At 38.0% G+C, this 21393-nt stretch overlaps 1 protein-coding gene across 9 annotated transcripts in view; it reads right to left on the bottom strand.

Annotated features, from left to right (window-relative positions):
• Nucleotides 1–21393, bottom strand: part of LOC5576979 (trichohyalin) — a 123569-nt gene that overhangs the window by 6674 nt on the left and 95502 nt on the right. The window lies entirely within an intron of this gene.

The raw sequence follows: 21393 nt of genomic DNA, 5'->3' as shown, positions 1-21393 counted from the left end.
AAGAAATAAATGTAAAAAAATACCTTAATTAGGACTTTTCGACTACTCTATAGAGGTTAATTATATATGAAACAGTATTGTTGGGTTAACAATCATAGCGCTATCGATTTACGTTTTGGTGATTAAATTTTTGGTCAATGGATAATTGAAAATAAATTTCGATATTATTTCAAATTAAGAATGTAGGAAAAACTTGATCAATTTCGATAAATACTAAAAAAATAAAAGTTTACTTGTATTTCATTGACTTGTATTTCATTTATTTATTCGGGCTGCAAATCTCGTTAATAAAGATAATAATAATTTATTTATTCATTTGAATAGATTTATTTATTTATTCGAATAATTAGAAACATAATTGGGTATAAATTGAATTGGATGTCCACTTTTGTTTCTCCACTCCTATTCTCTTTCCTAGTTTTCAAAATTCTGGGATAAAGTTCGACCTTAGTGAAAAAATTAAGAAATAAATACCATACAATGAACCTTCAACATATTGGCTATAATTTTGCTGAACTTGTATCTATATGTTCGTCCACTTTTAGACACAACATTATATAATTTATTGTCTTAAATGAACTTTTGCCCAACCGGTGAGGGACTAAACTTCACTAGCTGAAACACAAAATGTCGTTACTATTATAACATGAATACCTTCTGCCAGCCAAAAATGGGATAAGACAGAGTTAAGTTTATTGTAGCCAAAAATAATATATTTTTTGCGAAACTAAGGTAAACATTAAATTTTGGTTACTTTTTCTGCACTATCGAGCATATATCACTGAATTAAAAGAAAACAAGAAAAACTATGGAAATTTGCACGTTTTTCATGGAATAATATATGGATCGAACATGCCGTTAAAAATGATTCAATCAGAATTTTTATTGGAAATTTGTCAAAACCCAATTATTGTTTGCATTAAAAAGGTTTGTTTGTAACAGAAAAACAAAAAAAAATAAGTGCTTTGCGTGAAAAAACTTGTCAAAAAAATTAATAAAATTCGATGAGTCTAACGGATGAGCCATTAATGATTTTTTGGTTGTTGAAGCTACAACTCAAGCGTGAAAAATCTCAAGCATTGAAATAAGAATTTGAGATTTTTGCAACGCTTATCCTAACACACATCAAAGCATGCTTATGATAGGCCTAGCTACGCCCTTATATAAATAATCTAAAACTAAGAAACACGTGAAATTTTGAAAACTATTTTCGCACGATTAGGCAAATATCGTCAAGTTTATGGATAATATGTAGATTTTCTGCAATATGCATTTTTTCCGCGAGATAATATTTGGTTTAAACTTTATGAGTCAAACATAATTTCCTAGCATTTATGCAAAACATAAACGCACAATTTTTCATATTTGTTTTGTTTTCTGTAATAAAAGTTCGAAATTTACATTTTTTTATGTTTGAAAACAACTACCCGCCAGAACTTTTTCAAAATTTGAAATGAAAGTCTCTTACTTGAATAGCATTCGAACAACTATGACATCTATTACCGTTTTGACTCATATTCCGAACACTTAAGGCCAACAGTGACTGAAAGTGCATATGATAGGCATAAATTAGCAGATTTTTGTGGAAGTTTCAATTTCTTCGCAAAACCTAACTGTTAGCTATTGGATGTACCGTAATCCGGGGTAACAATAAATGATGACACGAACTTTTTACGAGATGAGTCATTCCGATCAATGTTACCCCGCTGATCAATAATACCCCGGATTACGGTACCACTAATGTTGATTTAATTATTCTTAGCTTTTTTTACGTACCGTTTTGTCTCAAATTCCGTCTGTATTCCGAACACTTGGTTTTTCTATGGCGATTTGGTTGAAATGTTTCGCTGAAATGTGTCACCAAATAACAAGGAAATGGCCGTGAAGTGCAATTTAATTTTAACGTCCCCAATATAATAAGCACAATCGGTGGATTAGAAGATGATTGCTGGAGTTATGTTCTTAGACCTATCAAAAGCTTTCGACACTCTCAGTCACAAAATTCTGTTGAAAAAGCTAGACGCGTATGGAATCCGGGGTATTGCCAAAGGATGAACAAGCTTTGCCGTACCCGATTCTGACGATAAATGGAGAAATTATCGAGAAGGTGTCTAGCTTTAAATATCCAGGCGTACATATAGCTTAGCTTAGCTTAGACTGACTACACATATCAATGGTTGCTATTCCGTGATTGACCGAAGTCAGTGAAAATGCACAAAGAATCAACTAGAAGTTCGGCTGGGATTGGCCATAATCTTCTTCAGTGTGCATAATTCAGTGCCTCTATTTATACAGGGTCAATAACGGCGCCGGCCACGTCCTTGCAGTCAGGTGGGATTGGGGGAAGGAATGTTAGTGTGTAACCTTTGCTTTTTGGAGACCGTGTTTGCATCTCCACAAAGGTTACAGGGAGGGGTGTTTGTTAATGGGGAGGATCGTTGGGTCATAGGATTCACTTTGATAAGCGATTAGACCATGATAAACAATGATTTGTGAGATATATACATGCTTATACGTAAATATAATATTTTCATTTGATATGAACAATTTCTATGTAGAGAAAAATTATGCCGACACTTGAGGTGACGAACCATTCAAAGTTTGTTGAACAAATACCTAAATGTAACATTCCTACAGCTGTCAGGACGAAAGCATGTGTTATTATATTTTACTCATTTGAAAAGAAACAAAAAACTCGATTGGTTGGGACATCATGGAACACTCTTATTCTTATGCCGACACTTACAGTGGCGAACCATCCAAAGTTTGTTGAATAAAGTGAACCTTTTGCAAGTCTACACTTGTAGTGTCGAACCATTCAAAGTTTTTTTAATTACAAAAATAAAGGTATATAAGAGGTGTTCTGAAAAAAAAAATGTTAAACATAAATAAATCATGAATCAGAGTTTGTGTCGACACTCACAGTGACGAACCATCCATAGTTTGTTGAAAAATCATATTTACATCCCACCATTGTAACGATTGAATGTGCAGTCATACATATTTTATAGATTAGAAATAGTAGCATGAAACGAGCTCACCAATTGATCCGTTATCCTTGACTGAGCAGCCACAATCCACTTTCGGCTTCATTCGTTTGCTCGGCTATAAAAAAGCACTCAGGAAAAAAAATAAGCGCGCGACCCAAAAAGAATAAAAAAAAACTGTTCGGGCTTTCTTGACGCACTGCCCAGGAGCAAGCGTCAAGGTCGAAGGATCAAACAGAACTAACCGATCGCGGCACTTTTTCAGTTACTCCAACCGAACTCATCGATCACGCCACTTTTTCACTTACGAGACCGACGCGTGACATGTTTGATCCTGCCCTCGTCGCTTGCCCCGAGAAAAGCAAGTGTCAAGGTCGAAAGATCAAACAGAACTAACCGATCGCGGCACTTTTTCACTTTCTTCAACCGAACTCACCGATCACGCCACTTTTTCACTTACAAGACCGACGCGCGATATGTTTGATCCTGCCCTCGTCGCTTGCCCCGAGAAAAGCAAGTGTCAAGGTCGAAAGATCAAACAGAACTAACCGATCGCGGCACTTTTTCACTTTCTTCAACCGAACTCACTTTTTCACTTACGAGACCGACGCGCGACATGTTTGATCCTGCCCTCGTCGCTCGCCCCGGCAAAAGCAAGTGTCAAGGTCGAAAGATCAAACAGAACTAACCGATCGCGGCACTTTTTCACTTTCTTCAACCGAACTCACCGATCACGCCACTTTTTCACTTACGAGACCGACGCGCGACATGTTTGATCCTGCCCTCGTCGCTTGCCCCGAGAAAAGCAAGTGTCAAGGTCGAAAGATCAAACAGAACTCCGTTTCAAACGCACACAGCAATATATTCTCAAAACAAATTGATGTACCGTAATCCGGGGTAACATTTATCATGTATTTGAATATTTCTTAAGAATGTAATTTAAAAAACATATGTTGCAGGTTTTTTTTTTATTTTTAAAACAAGCACTGACACCCATTGCTTGTGTCTATATGCTTTTTATCTATTTCTGAAAATATAGAGCATGTTTAAAAATATGTTTTAAGTGATTTTTTATTAGGCTGTTATGGGGTAACATTGATCACCCATGAAAACAAGGTTCGGTAATATTGGAAATATCATTAGGCTGATACAAATATTTATTTTCTTTTATGTCCGAGACCACTTGGAAGGTACGAGGGGGGGGGATAAAAATGAAAAAGGAAAAAAAAAATAAAAATGGAAAAAAAAGTTATTTTTTCGAATTTTATTTTTAACGATAGTTGTTAAACTTTTCCAATTGTCATCTGGATCATTATTTTACCTGATATTTACCCTAAAAATTAAAATAAATACTTACCGATTAAAAAAAATATGAATCTCTTTTTTTCTCCCCTTCCAAATTTTCGGATTTTTGAAGGGGAGGGGGGGGGGGGTGACATAAAAGAAAATTAATATTTGTATAAGCCTTACTTACTAAAAGCATGGTCCCTGAAGCCGAATATGAAGGCCAATCTCTGACAAGTCGTTTACTTTTTAAGTTTTTTTTTTCCAAATTGAAAACACCTTGAATTGTGGAATACGCCTAAACACTTTCCTAAAGAAATTCTGCATTCTTTGTAGAAATTTGTAAATTATGCTTAACTGAACAAATTTATGAATGTTTTGACCACGGAATCGTTTTTAATGATGTCATTATTAGTAACAGCTGGCACGATGGCGCTCCGGCGAGACAGAAGTGTTGGCGTAGGCCAACAACCGATTACCGAACTCATGTGAAACATGATTCTTCAACCGTGTCATCCATATTCATGAAATTCATTGTTTCCAAAAGTTGGAAAATTTACGCATCAACACAATTCAATTTTCGCAAAAATCAATATTTATTAGCTCATAAATAGAAGAAAGTGAATCACCATTCAATAATTGAAAATATTTCATTGATAAATGTTGATTCGAACCTTTGTACGAGGAGGGTCATTGCAATCAATGATACCCCAACTGATCAATATTACTCCAGATTACGGTAATTTGTTTTGATGCTTTCATAACATATTCTCACTTCTTTTGAACATTGACTGGTCTTCCTAGGTTTATTTTCTTCGGCTTATTAAGAGTAATGAAACCTAATTACACAAGAGAGGTCCGCTTCCCTTTTATAAAGTTTTTTAGAAGATTTGCAACAAAAAATATGTGAGCCACCCTCATATTGATCAGACTGCAAAAATCTTACATCCTCCGAATTTGTTTAGCTTTTGGAGGTCCAAGAAGCTACTGTGCAAATTTGAGCGGAATCCATCAACTCTACGAATTCGAGTAATCGGATTCTGGGATCCAAATGAATCAATTTGGAGTGTAACTAACTCGAACATATTTCAAGTTGATTTTTTTCCATATAGAAATGGACCATCCTAAAAGGAATTTCAGTTCCAGTTAAATCAATTTTCTTTTTTGACATTTTCCGACTCTGCACTACAAGGAAGATCAAGAGCCATTGAACCTCAAAGTCGGAAACCTGATTACCAAGTGTGGATGTTACGAGATTCTTCAGACGGAGCACCCCAAAAGCCATCCTCTCCCCTGGTCGTAGGCGTAGATAGAAATTTTCCCATCTTCTTCCAACGAACTTTGACAGTAATTTGAAAATTAGGGGGCCCAGATAGCCGGAGCGGTATTCGCGCAGCTATTCAGCAAGACCAAGCTGAGGGTCGTGGGTTCGAATCCCGCCGGACTAGAATCTTTTCTAATTGAAAATTTTCTCGTCTTCCCAGGGCATAAAGTATCATCGAACCTGCTAAACAATCTACGCATGCAAAAATTGACAAACGGCAAAGAACCCAGACAACCAGAAGTCGCATAACAGTAAACGAACAAAGTCGTTAACTTATACAAATTGCATCACTCCCGCTCTACATGGTGGATGAAATCGCTTGATCGATGAGTGTCCTCGCATAAAACGCTATTTTATGAGTTCATGCGTCCATTTCGTTTTATGCAAGGTAAGGGATGGTACACAAATTATATCACGCTAAATTTCAACTTTTTTGAACCCCCCCCCCCCTTTTCACATTTTTTTGTATAGTGGTTTCTGCGCTCGTGTACATACACGGTACATGTCACCAACACTACTTAAAAACTGCTGGTGGAAAATATAAACAAAGATCAGCTGTTCCCAGCAAAATCAAATGGCAGTATTTTCAACCAGCAAATTTGCGCATGTGGTCGTGACAGCGCTCGGCGAGAGCTTAATGAGTCCTCCGAATTTTTTGTCACGAAGACTTGTCACGCTTGTCTTGACCCCTTCCCCCTTCGGAGCGTGACGTAATTTGTGCATGACCCCTAAGTCAGATCAATCCGTAGCAGCTGTCAAATCAATTTTGTTATCATAAAGGTACAGATTAGTACGCAATAAAATCTGCGCAATCGCATTGCATGCTATTTTCCATCATATATAATATGCACGTATATCGCCTTCACTTTTGTCACTTGTATAAGGCATTTTAGTAACATCTTATACGTTAAACTTTACACATGTAAGCATCGCATTACGCAAAAGGCGATTTCGTTATACGTACATTCTGATTGTCTGGGAAAGCTCTCAGTTAATAACTGTGGGAGTACTTTTAAGAACACTAAGCTGAGAAGCAGGCTTTGTCCCAGCTGGAACGAAACATTAGGTAGAAGTGAAAATAAGATTTTTTTTTTTTTTTTTTTAATATCCAGGCGTACATATAGACGAAAAACTACGCTGGGACGTACACATACGAGAACTGGTAACAAACTGTTCATCGTTATGTGGAGTTCTATGGAAACTTTCACGATTTGTACCGAAGCAAGTGCTACTCAAAATATATTTTGCATTTGTGCACAGTCGGTATCAATACGGCATTGCGACCTGGGGTGCGTCGTACAATACATTTTTGAAGGAGTTACAGATTCAACAAAACCGATGTCTTAAAGCAGTTTTCAGTCTACCGTTCCTGTATCCTACCAGCGAGCTGTATAATACCATGGAGCATAATATTTTGCCAATCGGAGGGCTCATCACCTAAAGAATATGCATGACTATGTTTAAAACACTGAATAACTTCAATCTTCACCACAATTGGTCCTTCAACGCAGCTGTACACCAACATCGAACCCGAAACGCCCACCTGTTACAACGCAGTAGCTTCAGGACAGAGATAGGAAGGTGAAGATTTTCGAATATAGGACCTCATTTGTTCTATCAACTGCCAGAAGATATTAAAAATACTCAGACAATCAGTAGCTTCAAACGCAACTTAATAAGGTACATCAAAAACAATATTTATAGAGAGTGGCTTCATGACACCTAAGCAGGACAGTTCGGTTTTGCGTCGTCCGATAGATTTTGCTGACAATTTCGCGCGTGCTTTCGTCGCCGGAGAATTTTTTTTTCCCTGTTTTGGAGCGTCTTGCTGGGTAGGTATTTGGGAAGGCCCATGCAAGACGGTTTGTTTTCGGAACGCCAAGAAGTTTAGCTGTCAGTGTCAGTTTTGTGTTCAGTCGAGAATGGATTACCAACTGGTGAGTTCGTTTCATGCTATTGATAACACATTTTTTCTTGAAAGCGTAACTTTTATGAAATATTAAAACAAACTTTGTATGGTTCGTCACTATATGTGTCGGCATTATGCTTTTTTCTTATACAATTTCAATATACATACATTTTTCTCTTTTTGACATTATTAAAAATTATCTTTTGAATTGTTCGACATTGTGAATGTTGACGTATTTTCTAAAACTTCTACCATATTGAGACAAAATGCACAGTAATACTCATATGTAATTTTCAAACAAACTATGTATGGTTCGTCACTACAAGTGTCGGCATTATTCCTGTTTCATATAATTTAAAATATATACATGTAATTTTCAGTTTTCGTCACTAATAAAAACGTCTTTTGAATTGTTCGACATTATAGATGTTGATGTATTTTTTTCCAAAAACTTCTCGAGACAAAAATACAAAACTTGCTTTTAATGTAAGTCGTATATTTCCCCCTTGTCCATGGATCGCATCACCGACCAGAGGTGACTCCCAGATCTTTTCCTCCCTCACTAATAAAAACCCTTCCCGTGGTGATTGTGGAGATGCAGAGGTATTCTCGGTCTCTAGAAGCAACCATCATTATACCCTAACATTCCTTCCCCATCCCAACTGACTGTAAGGACTTGGCCGGCGCCGTTATTGATCAATAATATTAGATCTGCTAAAATTGCACTTCGAGAGTAAGCGGAAACTCCCATCCCTTATTCATTTGGATCGTAGTGCAATTCTTACCAGTTCCGATCAATCACGGAGTAGCAACCATTGACATGTGCAGTCAGTCTATGCTATGCTATGCTATGCTATGCTATGCTACATCAAAAACAATATTTATAGATTTATTGTGCGTTAGTGTTGTGATGTTTTCTTTTTTTTCTTGGTTTATGAAGCTAGTCTAATATTGTACTATAGATCGATAAGATAATATCTCCAACAACCCTTTAGAAGAACATTAGTTCATTAGGGTTTGTAGTTGTAATCATTAATTGTATACATTCGGAAATAAATTGAATTGAATTGAAAAAAAATTATACCGCGATGATTGTCTAGTTTGAGACCAGTAGTACAAGCACAGATAATTTGAATCAAAATGTTCGGAATATGAGACAGAATTAACACAGTGTTCGGCATTTGAATCAATATGTTGTTCCATACTTTGACGTAAAAACAATACTAAAACTAATTAAGGTGATGATGAATCGAAGCCAAATCTCGAAATTAACACAGTGTTCGGCATTTGAATCAAAATGTTGTTCCATACTTTGACGTAAAAACAATACTAAAAATAATTAAAGTGAAGATGAATCGAAGGCAAATCTCGAATTTTCAAGAGCACAAATCTGGAGAACTGAAGACTGAAGATGATTTTTTTGTGATTTCTTCTTCTGAATAGCGAGAACAAAATTAGACATGTGATGATTGAAATAAAAGCACTCAACAACAGAAGCTATTTGGTATTATAGTTTTTTTTTGACACTGATCGTTTGTTTAACGGAATTCCATAAATCATTTATAATTACAAAAATACCTAGCGTTTCATCTTGTTTTTGAAGTCCAGTATATTTATATAAATATACAAATATATAAACTTTTGCGAAATACGCAATTATAAAAACGCCGGCCAAGCCTAATGATTTCACAGATTTCCAAAAAGTTTGATTTTCACCAAGCTTCATGTTCAATTTTCACATACTTTTGTAAAATATTAGCTTTTACCGAATTTTTAGTGATTTTTTGACAGTTATATTTAAACCACTGTTGTTCTACAGAAAAATTTGTTGAATCATATTTCACAATTTTTTGTTTCATTCTAAGTGTGTTGTTTGCTTTGGAGAATTTTTATTTTCACGAAGAAAAAATCAAAAGATTAGAAATTGAGTTGAAATATCTTCAATTAGCTAAATAAAAAACCGGGAAAATTCTGGCGACTGTACCGGGAAAACCGGGAAAAAAGCGGGAATTTCAAAATAGAAATTTGGTGGCCACCCTGTAATCTACATCATTATCGATACACCCAATGGCTAACAGTTAGACTTTGCAAAGAAATTAAAATTTACCCAAATACAAGCTAATTTATGCCAATCAGATGCTTTTGAAGTCACTGTGTAACAGTTCGCGGATTGCTGAGCGGAGATAGTGCAAAACCATGAGTAAATCCACCAAATCATACGTGTTTTTATAGCCTCATGTTTTAGAACTATGTCCGCAAAACCGGCAAGTTCTTCAATGAACTACCCTTTCGAATATCCTTCCGCTTAAGCGCCAGTTCGGTGAAACCGAACTGCGAAAGGTCGTGTTAAATTACCGTACCCGGCTAGTCCTCTCAGGGCAGGTCAAGTAAAACTACCAAACTAAACGGCAAATACCCAAAACTGAACGAGATTTTAAACAAAGTTTGATAAGATCTAAGATTTTCACTGATCAACTCAACGAATGACGAGAAATCGTAAGCGAGATATAAACTTTTATCGTCGTTTATTCCCTTCTGATTGGATCCTACTGCCCTAACGTGCACGTTTCGTTAACAATGGCCTAATCTTTACGATCTAACCTGCTATGTTGCTTCCGAAGTAGCTAGTCGATTTGGTGTTTTGTAGAACTACGGCGAATAGGCTTCTACCGTTCCAGAGATGCACACGTGGACCTAGCTGCGACTTGGCTGGTCCCCCAAGGAGCTACTCGAAGTGCCACGTGGCGCACGCCTGCCTGGGCGTTGCGATGTTGGCCGGACAAAACTAGCCTGATTTGTGACCAAAGGAAAAAAAACCTTCGCCTGAAGGTTCTGCAGGCGAAAACAAAACAGTCTTAGAACTAGCACTAATGCCTTCAAAGATATTCTAAGTTACCTGTGTGTAGCCTCACTGAGCTTAATTGTAAGCGCTGGCCTTACTAGCTTAACACTCGTTGTCGTTTAGTGGGAACCTGATCTAATAATTTTTCGATTATTAATCTTAGAAAAGCGAACTGAGCTTAGCACTGTACTCACTTTTTCCATTAAAGTTTGTTATCACGTGTTTTCCGCACTATCTGTTCAACCAAAGCTTTTAGAACGGCTAGAAGAAATTTTTAGTTAATTTTTTAAGCTAGCATATTTTATATCTATCACTCACTTTTCTATTGAATTCTGGATATCAATCCCTACACTCTGTATATCGGTTTTCTGTGGCACCGGAGTAAACGATCCGAACACTCGAACAAATCTCACAGTAATGATCTAGCTTTCATCAAATCGTATAAGTGGACCTGTGTTGTCCACTTCGTAAAAATTGACCACGAATTAAAAGTTAAACGTGTCCTGCTGTGATTGGATAGAAAAACATCATACGATGTTGTGCAACAGAGTTTTTAAAAAAAATAAATACGATTTTAGCGAAGACAAGAACCATCAAAAAGGTAGCACCATCCGAACCCAATCTACGGGAGTACTAAATTTCGGCTATATCTTTTTTTATGCATTTAGTTTCAGAACCCACCGCTGCACTAGTAGTGGAGGCGTAGCAATCACTTAGTGGTTATAACTGTTGGACTTAAGGACATATAGGAAGGAGTCCCTGTCATGGCAGTGAAAATGGCTTCCTCACATATACAAACATATTTCTGGAAGTCCACATTATTTCTCAAAATATTTCACTTACCTACACTAAGTTCACTCCCAAATTTCTAACGGGACATCAGAACACTACAGTCGCCTCTCCACATCTCGATATCGAAGGGACCATCGAGATAGGGAGAGATCGAGACAAAGAACAAACTTTTGATGAATACTAGATTGAAAAACACTCCGTTGCCAAGAAAGTAATACACAAACAGACGTCATTTTGCGCTCCTAATTTGTTTTGAATCCCAAAATTTTGGTCTAGTGACCATCGATATTGGTCATATCGACATGCGGAGAGAACCTTGAGAACAGACAATCTACAGAAACACATCGAGATATGGAGATATCGAGATAAGGAGGATATCGAGATATGGAGAGAGAAAATGTATGCAGACTGAAGGGACTTATGAAATCATCGACATAGGGAGAGATATCGAGATGTAGAACATCGAGATGTGGAGAGACTGTATTACCTTACGATTTCCGTAATTTTAACACTAGTAGCTGGTGGAAATTTCATGAACCGTGCTAATTTTCAGCACGGACGTTTAACTTTGCTACAATTGTTTGCACTTATCCGCCTGCGAACGAAGAACACTTTTCGCAGAATTCTACCACTTTCGCTAAACGTAGAACCTCCAACACAGTTTACTTTCACTACTTGTTAATTAAAGAACAATTACTGGTTGATTTCTGAAGAAAACAACTTTAAATTTCTCCAAACCATGCTGAAAACAATCACTAAATCACAGCATTTCGCTTTTTTTTATTTTTCTAATTTTTCGCTGGCTGCTCGATTGCAGGGCTGTCAGATACGTTGATGGTTACGTACGACATCAAGCAATCTTATTTAGTCGAAGGGCAAAAGACTCAAATTGAAGTAGCGATTACTGGCAACACCGCTTATCAATTATAATTTTACCACACTGATAAAAATCCACACGCTCGATCTGTGTGTTTAAAATTATGGATCGATTCATGAACGTCCATATCGATTTGCTATGATTTTCTTGCAAACTTCGTGTGTGTTACACATTAAATTCATGTGTTTTGCTTCATGGATTGATTCATCAACCGACAACAGGGATTCCATATTTTTTCCACATAAGTTCCCGAAGCTTTCTCTTCAGTTTCGTATGTGTCAACCTATGGACGCATAGATCTTCACTCCAACACGGATTCAGTGTGTTTTGCTTATGGTTACCTTGTGTCATAATCATCATGTTCAAGTTGGTCGATTCATTGATTTGCGCAATGAGATTATTATGATGAAATCCATGAGCTATGCTATCGATTTCCATGTTCAAAGCTTCTAAATTGTTTGTGATCAACCCATGGGATGCATAGTGAACTGAATTGCGGTTGGACCTCGTGTCGAACGACAGTCATCATCATGCTTCCAAAGAGAAGAAGCAAATTTTGAAGCTGAAAGTGTTAGATGAAAATTTGTGAATTCGATTTTTCTTTTATTAGTGAAGTTGACCGATGTACGAGAGTTCTACCTTTCTATAAGAAAACATTGATTATAATGTATAGTTTAGTAGAAAAATCGGATTCCACTATCAGATTTTCCTGGCTTTCAGTTTCGAAAAAAATGGAATATGCTTATCCCTGGCTTCCCAAATTATTTGCGGCGCCCCGCTTGTTGCTGGCTCACGGGTTTGAAAAAAAATCAAGAGAGCTTGCGACAAGCAGAGGAGCCTCGGATCCATATTTTGGGGAGCAAAAGTTTTTCTACCAAATTTCTTTTTTCAGTCTCTTGACATTTATGTTCTATCACACATGACTATCTAAAGCTACTACATTTCGAATTTAATAAGCAAATCAGTTGGTTTTCATGATTTGATATTTGGAAATTCATGTTTGTTTCACATGACAACCTAATGTTGATACACATGTTAGGATACCGTGAAATCAATTATGAAATCCATATGGCTACCACACTCAAATCATGTGGTTTTCCTCATTGCGCAAATCTATAAGTAAAACACACGACCTTGACGTGTAGATTTTTCTCAGTGTATTACCAACAAATAGAAGATTTTTTTTTTGTGGACCACTACTTTTATACAGATATTAGTGGATTGAAAGGAGTTTCACCTTAAATATTCGGAATATGAGTCAAACGGTAAAAATGTGTAACAACATTTTGATTCTAATGCCGAACACTGTGTTCATTTTGTCTCATATTCCGAACACCTTGATTCAAATTCCGAACAGCACGAATAAATCGTGTTCAAATAAACAGTTTCGCAAATATTTTTTTCTGGGCGTGTTTTACAGACCCAGAACTAGACAATCATTACAACTCTCAAAATATAAAATAGATTTAAATACATTTAAACTTAATTCAAAATGACTATCATTTCCTGGCAATTCGATGACATATTTCAGCGAGACATTTCAACCAAATCGCCATACAAAAACCGAGTGTTCGGAATATGAGTCTGTTTGGAATTTGAGACAAAACGGTACATTTGTTTTGAATTGAGCTAGAAATCTTCAAAAGAAACTTTGGCCCCATTGGAACTTTTGGCCCCACTTTACTCTGTACAAGTCAGAGCATCATCATAAAGCTTCCAAAACATTTTTCTTCTTCTTCTGGCGTTACGTCCCTACACGAACCCACGACCGTCAGCTTGATTCTGCTGAATAGATGCGCGTTTACCGCTACGATTATTTGCGCCCCAAAGTGTTCTTTGGGTAAAAAGGCCATTGTTCTGTACCCTTGTGGTTTTGGAAATGCTAAAGTTTTATACCCATATGGATATAATTCCGGACATGTCCCAAATTGGCCACTTCTCCTGGGGCTCTTGGAACCAACCATAGAATGGTCATTACACCTTGTGGGTTTGAAAATTTACAAAAACAAGCCTTCAAAATAACCAAATTCTATTTTATTCGATATTTAAATTGCGTAACAACCTAAAAGCTTCCTTATGCATCAGAAACGATAAATTTATTATCTGTTCGAACTCGGGTTTTATTAGGGGTTTTCTAACAATAAAAAATCGGATTTCGGGTCGGGCTAGGCCTAGAAATGAGGATTTTTTTCGGGTTCGAATCGGTACCGGGTTTGCTTTTAATTATTGTAATTTTCCAGAATTGTTTGCCATAGGTTTTGCAGAGCTGGGCTTCTTACCTAACCTCAAAAAAATGGTTCTGTGATTGAGTTCCATAATTTATAGGTTTTTGGAAATACACTCGGTGTCTATTATCTGAATAGATAACGATATACTGCTAATAATCAATTCCTTACTGTGCACAAGAGCCCACAGGAATCAGCATTCAGAAAGTAAAACTGCTTTTCGTTTGGAAGCAGCTCATTAGCCTCGTACTTACCAACTTCTGATTCGAAATCTATCTGTCATTGTTTTTGTGTCAAAATTCTCTTACGCGCTTTTTTGACGAAAAAAATGTCGGTAAAAATAATTATCATTGAAAGTCAGTACTTTGATTTTACTGACTTTTTAAACTTACTGAGTTCGTACGGTATTTTTAGAATACATTCCAACCTCTTTTTACGACCGTTTTTTTTACCGACGGTTCGTTTTACGATCAATTTTTTACGGCCGAAATTCAGATTAACGACCGTTTTTATAAATGATCAATTTAAGATACGAAATAGAGGATCATGATGTTCAGCAAAATTGTTCAGTAATTCAAGAGCTAACATATGGTGGTCATTGAATTACGGAATTCTGCCACTAGGTGGCGCTAGTGAGCATCGAAATTTTGTTTTGCGAATATCTCAGAAGAAGCTTGTTCAGTGACGGGGTTGGTGGTCTGATGGCTACCCCTTCTGCTTCATATGCAGAAGGTCATGGGTTCAATCCCAGGCCCGTCCCTTTCCTCGTACTTTGTAGTTGTATATCTCTCACTTGCTTCTATCTTCCATTCTAAATATATCACACTCAAACTATTCGTTCATAGCAAACGCTAGAACCAGAGACGGACAAGAAACCGTTTCCCTAACGCTTCCCACTTCCACGCGCACGCCTGATACATAGGCAGTCTGCTAACCACAAAAGCAAACCTCTCTGCCATGCCTTTCCCCCATCCATACACTCCCGCATGTACTGGCGTGGATGCAGTGGAATATACGGTCTACGTGGGAGCCAGTTCAATGCATCATCAATTCCTCCCCCTTCCCCTCATTGGTCTGCATTCTGACGTGGCAGGTGCCATTGTTGCCTAAAAATAGAAGATCACCAGCACTTATACACTGAGGATGCCTGTTAGTCCCAAGCAGTCATTCGGTTGGTTCCTTGTGTAAGTGCAGCTGATCTGGCGACACTGGAGTGCATCCACGGGCGGCCAATCACGCTCAAGCTCAAGCAAGCTCTCAGAAGTAGCTTGTTCAGTAGCTCAAGCGCTAACATTATAAAAGCTATGAGATTCAAAATATTGCCACCAGGCGGCGCTAGTGAGCATAGAACTTTTGTTTTGTGGATAGCTCAGGATCCTGATCACTTAGAAAGATGGCGCCTTTGGCAAAGTTGTTCAGTAGCTCAAGAACTATCATTATAAAAGCTATGAGATTCAAAATTTTGCCACCATGCGGCACTAGTGAGCATCGAAATTTGTTTTGCGGATAGCTCAGGATCCTGACCACATAGAAAGATGGTATCTTCGACAGAGTTGTTCAGTAGCTCAAGGACTATCATTATAAAAACTATGAGATTCAAAATTTTGCATTCAGGCGGCGTTAGTGAGCATAGAACATTTGTTTTGCAGATATCTCAGGATCCTGACCACTTAGAAAGATGGTGTCTTGGGCAAAGTTGTTCAGTAGTTCAAGCGCTATCATTATAAAAGCCATGAGATTCAAAATTTTGCCACCAGATGGCGCTAGTGAGCATGAAACATTTGTTTTGCGATAATTTCAGGATCTTGATCACTTAGAAAGTTGGCGTCTTCGGTAAATTTGTTGAGGAGCTCAACTTTGCCCAAGACGCCATGTCTATGTAGTCAGGATCCTGAGATATCCGCAAAACAAAAGTTTCATGCTCACTAGCGCCGCCTGGTGGCAAAATTTTGAATCGCATAGCTTGCGCTAGAGCTACTGAACAACTTTGCTGAAGACACCATCTTTCTAAGTGGTCAGGATCTGGAGCTACCCGCAAAACAAAAGTTCTATGCGCACTAGCGCCGCATGGTGGCAAAATCTCGAATCTCTTGGCTAGAATAATGATAGTCCTTGAGCTACTGAACAACTTTGCCGAAGACGCCATCTTTCTAAGTGGTCAGGATCCTGAGATATCCGCAAAACATAAGTTGCATGCACGCTTGTACTACCTGGTTGCGCAATTTCACTTAAGCAGTGTTGCCAGCTACGACAAAATGTTGAATCCTTAATGAAAAACTGGATTACAGTTGAAGAGTGTTGCTATGTTGCTATTCTATTTTTCTGTTCCGCTCAAGTTTTATGGTTTTGATCTTTTCTTTATTCATCTTAAACAGTGTTGCCAGCCACATGAACATTTGTGATTCGGCCGACTGTATGGCAAGCAACACTTCCTTCAACTTTGGTGAACATATGGTATCGTTATCCTTAATTTGTTTTGGTATTTGAATATCACACTCCCATAAAATTGGCTCTTTTGATAACAATCGAGCAGTGTTGCCATCTATTACCAAAATATGAAAACTTGAACGGCCATTTTGGAAAGTTCCCAACCCATGCTTCAACTTTGCCGAATATCTCGAATCAGTATTTCCGCATCTAGACGTTGCATTTTTCAAAAACATAATTATAACCCTGATTTTTTACGACCGAATGTTTTACGACCCCCCGATAACGGTCGTAAAAAGAGGTTGGGGTGTGTCACTGAACGATCAGCTTAACTAGTTACCGAATTCAGTAAAGTGACAAATATTTTGCTGAACATCAGTGAGTTCGAATAAAAAAGATGAAAATTCGGTTTTTTGTTGTAATTTACAGTTCCAACACCGTAAAAAAAATTACCGAACAGATAAACTGAGATTGAGTGTGTAAATTACGGTTTATAAAACTTAGATTTTAAATTACACAAAACCCCGTTTTCAATATTTGATCTTGATAAGAAACAGATGTTTGGGACAAAGTTTCATGATGGAGAAATTCTTAATAAGAAAGTTTCTCAAAGAACTACTTTTGATCGATGCAATGCAAAAAATGATTATGAAAGTAAACGGGGTGAGTACGTTTTCGAGAGTATAGGCCATATTTATCTCATCTTATCTATTCTTCTAATAAATGGCATGCAAAAACTTATAGGTTATTTTCCAAAGTTATTCTTGAGTCAAATTTTTCTATTTTTCTATGGAAAACACTTATTCTGCGATACCAAAACCATGTGCAAAATTTAAGCCAAATCAAAGCTTATCGAGTACGATTTTTTTTCGACTCATTCTGAATAACATTAGTCCTGAGGAAGTAGCAACTAATGGTTCTTAAGATGCTACCAGAACCATCCTTAAGCTTTGATGCCCAGTTCAATATAATTCTGAATAATATACACAGTAAAAATAAATTGTTATATCACACAGTTTTTGCTACTCATCACTCGACTAAATCGACCTAAATCGACCAATAACATCGTTTCATATTTATTATTATTATGAATCGACTGTGACGCTACAACCACTACGCAAATTATGTGCAGCCCAAAGGGTGTGATATATTATTGATTGACCTGTATACATAATTGGAATCATAAAAATTACTGATCATATATTTTGAAATTTGAATTCAGCCAAAACTTGCCTCCCTAAACTAAATCATTTGGTTGAACTCCTGTGTCTTTGTTTGATGTTTTTTCATCGATATGTTAATTGGATTTTTGAACGGAGTGAAGTATCATTGGATTGATAGCTACGCTGTAACATAATTATCGAACTATCGTTAATTCCCAATTGCTGTTGCCATAGTATTTTGCTCCCTTAGTCGCCTCACTAATTGCACGCAACGAAAAGTAGTCACATAAGCTTGTTGCTGTTATATACACTTAATATTATCGTTTGGTTTTTGAATAAGATGCTGGATTTACTCAGTGAATAATAGTAACCATAAGTTGTGTGTGTGTAATATTCTGCGCCAAAAACAGGGCATGGGCAAACCTACTATGGATGCCGTGCACACCCTAGAATTCAGGTGGGTCGGAAGTGTCCGGTGTTTTTTTTTTGGAATGTCATGTACGACGAGGTGTTGAGATTAAAATTCCCGGCGGGTGTGGTCATCGTGGGCTTTGCCGACGATATTACGCTGGAGGTCTATGTTGTCTAGCGTGGTCGAATCGATCGAAGAAATGGAATTGACTGCAGCCCACTCGATCGCAATTGTGGAGCAGTGGATGAGCTCCAGGAAACTGGAATTGGCTCACCACAAAACTGAGGCGGTTGTTGTCAACAACCGAAAGTCGGTGCAGCAAGCGATGATCAGTATAGGCGACTGCACGATCACTTCGAAGCGCTCCGTCAAACACTTGGGGGTGATGATCGACGATAAGCTTACCTTCGGTAGCCACGTCGATTATGCCTGCAAGAGAGCCTCTACAACTATTGTGGCACTGTCCCGGATGATGTCCAATAGCTCTGCGGTGTACGCCAGTAAGCGTAAGCTTCTGGCCAGTGTCGCCTCGTCCATACTGAGGTATGGTGGCCCGGCTTGGGGCACGGCTTTAAGAACCGTAGCAAGCTGAAGAGTACTTATAGGTTAATATGCCTGAAGGTTGCGAGCGCGTACCGTACCGTCAAAGACAAATTAAAGACCTCCATCTTCCTTGAAGTTAAATTTTATGGCTCATAAGGTAATCTAGAATGCCGTGAGAAGTGTACTGCGATCTGTCAAACTTGGGTACCGTTTGCACTACCGAGGGACCAAATGCAGTACTAGAAGTGGTACCCAATCTGAGCCCGAGTGGGACGGACCTGGTACCGTGTCACACGATGCACTCTGCGTCATCACCGGTATGGTGCCTATTGGTATCCTTATCATCGAAGACATAGAGTGCTTCGAAAGGCGCGGCTCAAGAGGCATACGCAGGACTGCCAGACTGGCCTCTCTGGTCAAATGGCAGCGTGCGTGGGACAGCTCCACCAAGGAAATGTGGACTCACAGGTTGATTCCGAGGTTAGATATCTGGGTCAATAGGCGCCATGGGGAACTAACATTCCACCTGGCACAGGTCCTTTCGGGCCATGGTTGCTTTATACAGTATCTACACCGTTTCGGTCATGCGGGTTCTCCCGAATGTCCAGTTTGTGCAGGTTTAGAGGAAACGGCGGAACACGTTTTGTTCGTGTGCCCGCGTTTCCGCACAATGCGTGACCGCATGTGCAATCCCAGCTGGTGCTAACTGATAGGGCCTGAGCCTTCAGTAGGTCAATTTGCGACGCCCGCAGTATCAGTTCTTGATACCTGCGGTGCAGCTGGGCGCGGGCGTTGTGGTCGACCCTGCCCGCTTCAGCGGACAATGGGAGGTGAGGACCACCTGGGAAGCTGGCAAAGCGCCAGAATGCTACCTTGGTGGACCTCTCTAAGCGTGTCATCGATGTTCGTTGCTGCATGGCTTCGCAGTTAACCTGGAGCTTGCGATGTGCAATAGGCCCTCTCTGAAGCAATGCCTTCTTGGTGGTCCCGGAGAAACGAAGGGTTTGGCGGCAATGGGAATGGTTTAGTGGGTCGGGGGTGTAGTCCTGTTTACTGCTTGCATGTAGTAAATGGTCCCCAACCCCACACTCCCGGACCTTGGTCCGGAGTCTGTTGAGCAGATTATCCCCCCATTGCACACTGGTCCAGGAAGCTAATTTAGGCGGACATGAGGTTTTCGTCAAGATTTATTGATTTTAGAGCCATAGTTTCTTCTGACAATATGTTCAGAATTTTCAGTACTACAAAATGTACACCGGGGGATTTTTCGGCTTTCAGTCTAGTGATAGCGATTAAAACGTAATGTTTTTTCTACGCAAATGATCATAGAAACAACTTTGCCGAACAAACTTTTTCTCGGTTTTGCTTCAGAGCCGAGATAATTAAGTATTTTAATAAAAAATCGTTTTTTGCTCTTAAATATATTATTTTTTAGTTTTATTGGCCTACTATGTTCTACAAAGTTTTTATACTTATCATTTGCTACAACTTTGCTGAACATACAAAAGTTGAATTTCTCATAGTTTTCATGTTATTTGAGTTTTTCATATTAAAATTAGCTATTTTGTATGCCTTGTATCTCAACTATGAGCACCTCAAAAAAATATATCTTTCCACCAAATGATTTTGCAGTCTTTCAAGTACCTGTGAGCAAAATTTGGAGAAGATGATATTGTTCTATCTCGTTTAAAATCGATTTTACTAATACACGATATGAGATAAATCCATATTTATTGAATATTCATACATGTTCAACTCACAAAAGACACCTAAGCACATCAAACCAAAGGTAACACGTGTATTTATGAAGAAAGATAAAGTACATCGTTTTTCAGTTGTTTGCGATTAACTTTTGCAATAAATTCATCGTCTTTTCCTCTACCAGTATTTAATCTATTCCTAAGCAAGATCACCGGGTTGAAAGTCAACATAAGCTTTAAGATGAAAAACTCAAATACATGAAACCCATAAGAAATACAACTTTTGTATGTTCAGCAAAGTTGTAGCAAATGATAAGTATAAAAACTTTGTAGAACATAGTAGGCCAATAAAACTAAAAAATAATACACTTAAAGGCAAAAAATGATTTTTTATTAAAAATACTTAATTATCTCGGCTCTGAAGCAAAACCGAGAAAAAGTTTGTTCGGCAAAGTTGTTTCTATGATCATTTGCTACAACTTTGCTGAACATACCAACTTACGATTCGTTAAAATAAAAAAGTTGGCGTATACGTCACTCTTGCGATCACCGAAAAAAAATTTTTGATCCGTACATTTTGTAGTACTGAGAATTCTGAACATATTCTCAGAAGAAACTATGGCTCTAAAATCAATAAATCTTGGCGAAAACCTCATGTTCGCCTAAATTAGCTTCCTGGACCAGTGTGCATTGCTAAGAAAAAAAAACACCCTAGAATTCGAAAACAATTTTGAGACATGTGAAATGTTTTTAAAATTCCTAGGGGTATAACTGGTAAATCCCCAGATACGCTTTATTTATTTTCTGGTTGGAATCAAACGGTACAGTACTAAATTCGATTATTAGAATACCTATTATCCAAATTCGTTCGACGTACGGTTTTTGTTCAAACTGTGTTTGTAAGGGTG

This window comes from Aedes aegypti, chromosome 2 (genome assembly GCF_002204515.2).
Source record: "Aedes aegypti strain LVP_AGWG chromosome 2, AaegL5.0 Primary Assembly, whole genome shotgun sequence".
NCBI lineage: Eukaryota > Metazoa > Arthropoda > Insecta > Diptera > Culicidae > Aedes > Aedes aegypti.
The sequence above is the reverse complement of the archived record's forward strand: the minus strand, read 5'-3'. Positions and strand labels throughout refer to the sequence as shown.